The 8,589-nt window shown below is 27.9% G+C and overlaps 1 pseudogene; it reads right to left on the minus strand.

Moving 5' to 3' along the window:
* Positions 1–6,230: 6,230 nt before the first annotated feature.
* LOC136833096 (uncharacterized) lies at positions 6,231–8,344 on the minus strand (annotated as a pseudogene).
* Positions 8,345–8,589: the final 245 nt, after the last annotated feature.

An 8,589-nucleotide genomic window follows, 5' to 3' on the forward strand; every position in this document is an offset into this window, starting at 1 on the left:
TATTTTTATTTTATTTATATTCACTTTTTCATTTTGTTTTCATTGTTATTTATATGTATATTGATATTTTTATTTTATCTATATATTTATTTTTATTTTTATTATATATATATATATATATATATATATATATATATATATATATATATATATTTATTTATATTTTTATTTGTATCTATATTTTTATTTCATTTTCATTTTGTTTATATCAGAATTTTTATTTATATCTATATTTTTATTTTTATTTTATATTTACATTAATTTTAATTTTACTTAATTTATATATTGTTTTTATTTTCATTTTTTAAAATCATAATTATAATTTTATTTTTATTTTATTTATATTTCTATATTTATTTTCATTTATATATTTTTTATTGTTATTTTCATTTATATATATATAATATCTTTGGGAGTTTTGCCCTCTTATTGATGACTTATAACATAGTTTTATGAATTAACTATTATGTACCGTTATTGTTTTACATTTATATTTGTATATAATTCATCTTTTCAATTCAAATGACAAATATAAAGCAGTAATGATAAATAATGATTAAGTCATAAAACTAGCTTATAAGGATATATCAGTAAACGTTAAACAAAAATCAGTCATCAAAAAGAATTCAAAACTCCCAAAAAAATGTTTTATTCAAATTGAAGTACCCTTTTAAAACTTTTTACATGTTACATTCATTTTCCTATTTTAGGCAATTTTTGAAATTAATTTTTTACTTTATTCTTGCTTGTTTTTTAACAGTGTTTTATATGCATAGCGTATTATTTAGCCTGAAATTTTATTTTAGTGCATATTTAGGTACTTAATTCGTGAAACATGGTTTTGTGGAGGTGACTGAATCAAAAAAATAAAAAATCAATTTTCAAAATTGTCTAAAAAAGAAAATTATCTTAACAAAAAAAAGAAGTTAAATTTTTGCTACAATTTTAATGGGAGATTTTTAGGAGTTTTTCAATCTATTTTTACAATGGATTTTAATTTCAGATTCATTGAGAAATTTTCATAAATTAGTTTTACATATTTTTATCATAATGAAACATACAAATTGTTAGTTAATCTATTATTATTATTATTATTATTATTATTATTATTATTATTATTATTATTATTATTATTATTATTATTATTATTATTATTATTCTTTATTACATTTTCAAAATTATATATTTCATAAATTTCACTTCTTTATATTTGATATAATTTGTTTTAAGAGAAATCTATTTAGTAGAATCAAATCTAAAAATGTGTATGATTTATTATAATACAAAATATTTAGTTAAAAATAGTTGTATACCATTCGAAAACTACTGTAAAAATGACAGTTTACTAAAGTTCTATTTTACTTACCCATTTCTTAGTCAATTTTATTTCTCTTTCTCATATTTATTTTAACTTCACTGTTATTCACATTTATCACTTTTCTGTCGTTTTTTTTTTTTTTGATAATCATAAATCTTATTTATATCATAATTGTTCTTTATTTTCAGTTATTTGTTATTTATTTATTTTCATATTATTTGTTCGTTTTTTTTTAGTTTCACCTCAATTTTCTATGCATTTCTGTCTGTATTCTTATGTATTTTTAAAAAATATTAATTTTATTTACATTATTTTAGTTATTTATCATAATGATTTTTTATCTTATTTATATATAATTTACTTTAAATTCCTTTTTTTGAATTTTTTTTCATTTTTTGTTTTTATTGATTTATATATTCTTTTTTATTTTCATCTTATTTCATTGCATATGGTTTGTTTCTAATTTTAATAAAATAAATACATAACATAAGTGGAAATAAACAAAATTAATGAAAAAAATTCAATAAAATTAAAACTAAATAAATAAAAATAGATTAAAAAATAACAATATTTAAATAAAATAAAATAAATAAGATAAATTTTAGTAAATAAAAATAAAAGAAATAAGATAATGAAGAAAGTAACAAATTAAAATTAATAACGAAAAAATAAAAATATAAAAAATTTGAAATATACATTATAAGAAAAATAAAACAAAAATTAAGATAAATATAGATAAAATACATACAATTAATATATATATATATGTGTAATTCTAATAGCCACAATGCCCTCTTAACTTCTCGAATTCTTCGAGCTTTTTTGGATGTGCTTGTAACTACGAAGCCGTACATCCAGACGCAAGAAATTGAAGACTGTGATTGCCGGTCGAGGGACACGAACCCGCGTCGCCTTAACCACAAGGAGGTCACGTTGCCGACCTGACCACGAGAAGGATAAAAGTCTATTACCTCTCGTACATACATATACCTGTCGTTTTCAGATATATTTATTAGAGCTGGAATAGACCCATCCTCACCATCACTCTGAATAACAGTAATGACAAATATAAAATGAATGGAAATAAAAATAATTGAAAAATATATAAAAATCAATAAAAATTAAAAGATATACGAAAATAAGAAATAATAAATTAAAAATAGATAAAAATATATTAGATTTATAAGAATGAATGAAAATAGATAAAAAATGCAGAAAGTAGTATTAAGAAATATACAGGAAAAAATAAGCAAGAATAAAGGGAAATAAAATCATTTAAAAAGAAATAAATAAAAAAATATTTAGGAATTATAATAAATAAAATTATAAATCAAGGAAAAAATTAGGAGAAAAAATAAGCAAAACAGATAAATGTATAAATAAATAAAAATGAATAAGAATAAAAGAAAATAATTACAAATAAATAAAATACAAATAAAGTAAGATAAACAGAAACTAAAATAAAAAAAATAGATAAAATTAAATAAAAAGACATGAAAATATATCAAAAGATACCAAATAAAAAAGATAATGAAATAAAAATTGATTGAAATGCATAAAAATAATTACAGAACAATAAAAATAAAACAGGATAAATTGATAAGTAAATAAATAAAAATAAAATAATTATAAATATAAGAATTTGAAAAATTCTCATAAACATTATAAAAATTAGTAATATAAATAAAAAAGATAAGAGTAATTTAAAATGAAATCAAATATATAAATATTAATAAAAATAGACATAAATGAAAGTGAGAAAGATAAATAAAAATATATAAATATAAATAAAACTAAAAACAAATAAGAATAAAAATAAATTAAAAAATAATTGAAAAAAAATCAATATATGTGAATAAAAATATATAAAACTAGGGAAAAAATAGAAATAGATAAGTTAAATGGATAAAAATAAAACTGAATAAAAACAGAAATAAAAATGAATAAAAACATACAGTATATGAAAATAAAAATAAACATAAATAAAAACATATATTAGTATATAAAATAATCAAAATAAACATATATAAATAAAAATATTACATAGAAGAAAGTAAAATAAAGGTAAAATTAAATAAAAATAAGTAAATATCCATAAAATAAATGAATAAATAAAAAACTTAATAAAAAAATAAAAATGGACAAAAGCAAAGAAAACAGAAATGGGTAATAATACTAAAACTGAAAATAAATGAATGGTAATAAACAAAAATAGATGAAAATATTATAAAAAGAAATAAAAAATAAAAATATAATAAATAAAAATTAATAAAATAAAAAACATAAGTAAATAAACGTAAATAATAAAAAATTATGTATAAATAAAAAGTCCAGATAGATAGAAATACAAAAAAAATATAAATAAAACAGATAAAAATAAAGTATTAAAAATAAACTGAAATATAAAACAATAAATAAAAATAAATTCAAAATAAAAGGAGAAATAAATAAATGAAGATAAATAAAAATAAAAACAAATGAAAAGAAATAATAATAAAAATAATAAAAGTTAAAAAAATAAAAATGGATAAGAATAAATAAAAGTTGAAACAAGGAAATCCAAAGAAATAAACATTTATTAGAGAATAGAAACATATGTAAATAAATATAAAAAATAAATAAAAATTGATTAGAAGAAAAAAAATTAAAAATAAGTGCGAGCAAAATAAAATAAATAGAAATAAATACAAAATTAAAAAGATGAAATAAAATATTAAAATTGATAAAAGTAAATGAAAAATAGAAATGTATAATACACGTAAAAAACCTATTTGGCCTTAGGGGCACTTAAACGCGAACAAATCCGTAATGAAATATAACAAATATAGATTACTTACCCAGCTAGGTTTGAATATCTTTGTTTAACGTGTACTGATTCTTTGCACTGGTTACGATGCTGAATAGCTTTTTCTCCATTTATTTTTATCTGCTATGTCTCTTTGATTTTAATTGATTTCTTACTTTACCATGTTCAATTTTGTGCATTTCTTTTGGGGTTGGTAACGTAGGAAAACATCCCACATTTATTTTTTCTCTGTGCCTATTTTAAAAGTTGTGTTTTTCCCTTTGTTTCCTCAGATGTATTGAATAGAGGTCAGTATAAATGGAGGGGAATATGACTTATCATGATTACGGTCGTGTTTAACTTATTTTGACTTCTTTGTTGTAAAGACTCAGCTGGTGGACGTTTATAGAACTATGTTTTATTTCTTACTTGGTTAATTGGGTTAACAATTCTGAGATGCAGATATTCCCATTTCATTCCTATTTTGATTCCAATCTACTTGCCATGTTAGACTACTGAATAAATTATATTTTTGTAGACTGTTTTTGCTGTTCTTCCATAGTTCATTTAGTGACTTGGATAACGAGAGAGAGAGAGAGAGAGAGAGAGAGAGAGAGAGAGAGAGAGAGAGAGAGAGAGAGAGAGAGAGAGAGAGAGAAAGGAGTTGACGAAGGAGAGAATGTGTTGACCCAGCGAACAGGCGGCCATCGTTACCGGAGTATCTTTGAGATATAAGTTGATTATGACATTGATTTTAAAACAGATGTGGAAGGAGGTTATGACCCTATCTGACCTTGTATAATAGGGTGCAGCAGCTGGTGGCAGCTTGACCTTATGACCTTTAACAGCTTCTGAAGGGACGTTAATGGGGAAAAGTAGGCCGTAATAGGGCATGTTCCAATAATCTTTGAGACGTTAGGTTGATAGTACTTTGATGACCTACTATTTATCTATGCATTTCATAAATATAACGCTTATTCAGAATACACATTATATCTACACATAAATTTTGACTGTATTCTGCATTACGTAGGTTGAATAAATTTGGTACTTATAATGTAAAAGTGACTTACTCAGAGAAAAGGTTTCGAACGCACTCGTTACGTAACTTATGACAGCATTTCTTCCCTCTTTCTCGATGGATGATTGGCTATACGTAACGAAGGCTACACCTCTGGCAACAATGACATAAAAATTTAAATACAAGCAAAGCAGTACACCTTTATGAACTCTGAAACCCCTCCACTGATAATTGTCATAAGGAACAAACCAACAAAATATGTTAATAAATACAAAAACACTTCGATTATTAGTCTAACTCCCAAAATTAGTTTTCTAAGAAATTACAGTCTACTTTATAGGTCACAATCAGATTGACAAGATGTAGGGAATAGTTGGTAATTTTCAAAAACTTAGTGGACAAGCTTGATTTGATATCTGCTATATCCAATGTCACGCAATTTTTATTTATTGGCTATCTACCTATTTACTGAAAAAAAAATAGCCGGTACCGTATTTTGGCTTTAAACCTTTACCAATAATTATCGTCAGAATGATGACTTCATGAGGCTCCACCCACTTTGGCCTCGTTATAATTCAGGATAACACTGAAGGCTATCATGGGCATTGTTAGATTAGAAAATTTAACTTCTGGCTATAAAAACTCATTTCTAGAGTAGTTGTAAGAAGTGCTAAATGATCTTCAAGGATCCCAGCAGTTGGCCTAAATGTTTAATTCATGTATATTACTGCTATTACTACTGTTGCGGCACTACTGCTACAGTAGTAGTACTACGCTAGCACAGATACCACACCCACATCTATGTGTCGTTCCGCCATTCATAAAGTCTTTGTCATGTTCCTTCACTGTGCAGTAAGCCATGGCCTCCTCAGAAATTAAGTTTAACATTAGATGATAGGTTATTTCATTAAGCTAACAAATTATGGCAACTAGGTATGTTATTGCCGATGTTGAAGCTAAAGATAAAGTATGGCATCATTCCTTCATTGCATTATCATCTTTACTGTTTGTTTTGCTACATGTTGTAATTATTTTAAAGGATAAATGAATTATGTTCACTTTATTTCAATAAATTCACATTAGATGTACAAATAAAACTCCTAAAACTATTCATGATTTATTAACAAAATGCAGTCATCATCACTCTCGAGGAAAAGATCATCTTCCCCGTCCTCATCGTCACTGGCCAGGCTAATGATGACTGGCTCTACTGTCTCTCGGATATTGTCCGACTCCCAATACTCCTCCTCGAACTGACGGGATTGTCGAACTGCTCCTGCCCACACTTCCGGGGTAACAGGAAGCCTGGCTTCCTCCAACCTGTCCTGTAGGTCGGATCGAGCAAATCGACGGAGGGAGGAACGTACGTGTCTCTTCATGATCCCCCACACCTGTTCAATTACATTGAGCTCGGGGTGAGCGGGGGACAAACGCACAACCTCATGGCCCCATTCACGGATGGTGTTGTCAATCTCATACCTTCGCTCCGGCCGATTCTTTTGGCAAATAAGCAGCAGCTCCGAGCGTGTGGCAGAAGGTCGGAACGATATCCTGCGCTGTTCTAGCCACCTGATGAGAGAACATAATAGAACATTAATACCTTAAAGATAGATCATAAATTGTTACATGTAGTACAAGCAATAAAGTGCAATTTGATAAAGTTCCCATTAAAATAGGTTAATTGACTCTTCAAACACTTTTTCAAACACTTTTATAAATATATATATATATATATATATATATATATATATATATATATATATATATATATATATATAATGTGAGCAAATAGCTCGAAGAACAATATATATATATTTTAATAAAATATATACAGACAGTGCCTTTCCCTGAACTGCCTTGGATTATATATATATATAATTATATATATATATATATATATATATATATATATATATATATATATATATATATATATATATATATATATATATATATATATATATATATTATAAGTCATTATAATTACCTGACGAGATATATTATTCTTTTGGTTTCTTTTTGTTGCTGATGGGGCATCGACTCTCCTCGATCAGTGTGCTATGATATGGTGCATTATCAAGCACAAGTACAGATGGCTCGGGAAGGGATGGCAGAAGTTGCGTCGTTAGCCACTGTTTGAACAGCTTTGCATTCATCTCGCCATGGTAGTCTCCTGATTGGTCTTGGCCAGGTAGCACAGGTATGAACCATCTATAAAGCCCTCATTCGTGCCAGCTGCCACCACCACAAAACGCTCACCTTCTCCAGGAGGAACCTAACGACTGTAAGTGGAGCTGGTGACATCCTGTGTAGTGTCTGCCCATTCCCTGTTGTGGGCCATCCTTGTCGTAAACCAGGTTTCATCTACGTAAACGACCACTCTCCCCTCCTCCCGCTGGCGTCGTAGATCACGGAGAGCAGTTATCTGGCGGCATACAATTTCCAGAGATTCCTTCCTTACATATATACATCTTACGTTGGGAAGTTTTATATTTGAATCCCATAGAATGCAAGAGTCGAAGTACTGAAGCCCATGATGTCATTTCCGGAATAATGCCTGTTGTTTTGAGGTCATTTGTCAAGGAACCAAGAGTAAAATGCTCCTTCTCGGCAAACTTTCTGTGGATACAGCGGCGAATGGCACCAATCGTAAAGTTATCAAAGACACGCAGCGCTTGTGATCCTGACGATGGTGAAGGAACGGAACTGGAGGCACGGTTGACGGTGACCCTCACTGCACCTGCAGTCATGCCCAAAACATATCCAACACGGTCGTACGGCCTAAAGAAGAAGAAAAAAAATTATATCGGATGATCCGTTGGTCTGCTGGAGATTTTAGCACATATAAGCTTGTATTTACTTTGGATAAAAATCTTATTTTAACAAAAATAGTTATATAAAGACTGTTTACATACAATCTCTCTCTTTCTCTCTCTCTCTTGGTGGCATAGTGAATAGTTAATGGAAATGTTCAAAATCCTGAATGACATTACAAGTATTGTAATCACGTTACGCTTAATACAAATCAGACCATAAACATTGGATTTAAACTAGAAACTGAATAATTACCTATTCAGGCTATAGTAAGTATGGCCACGGGCTTTCTCTTGACTGTATAAAGTTGTAAGTCGTAAGACAAATGCAGTTTTGCAACCACGGGGACAATTCCAAATCCTGTTAGCCATTCTTGACTGCTATGGGTTTCAGAGCCGATGGAACAAGGTGAATGAGTTTCTGTCTGGTGGGAGCCCTTTGTTGGCCGACTCGGTTGAGCTTCAGACTGTCACTCGATGGGCCGGAGTTCAGTTCCCGCGGCCGGCTGATGAAGAGTTAGAGGAATTTATTTCTGGTGATCGAAATTCATTTCTCGCTATGATGTGGTTCGGGTTCCACAATAAGCTGTAGGTCCCGTTGCTAAGTAACCAATTGGTTCTTAGCCACGTAAAATAAGTCTAATCCTTCCGG

Source organism: Macrobrachium rosenbergii, chromosome 51 (genome assembly GCF_040412425.1).
Source record: "Macrobrachium rosenbergii isolate ZJJX-2024 chromosome 51, ASM4041242v1, whole genome shotgun sequence".
In the NCBI taxonomy this organism is placed as follows: Eukaryota; Metazoa; Arthropoda; class Malacostraca; order Decapoda; family Palaemonidae; genus Macrobrachium; species Macrobrachium rosenbergii.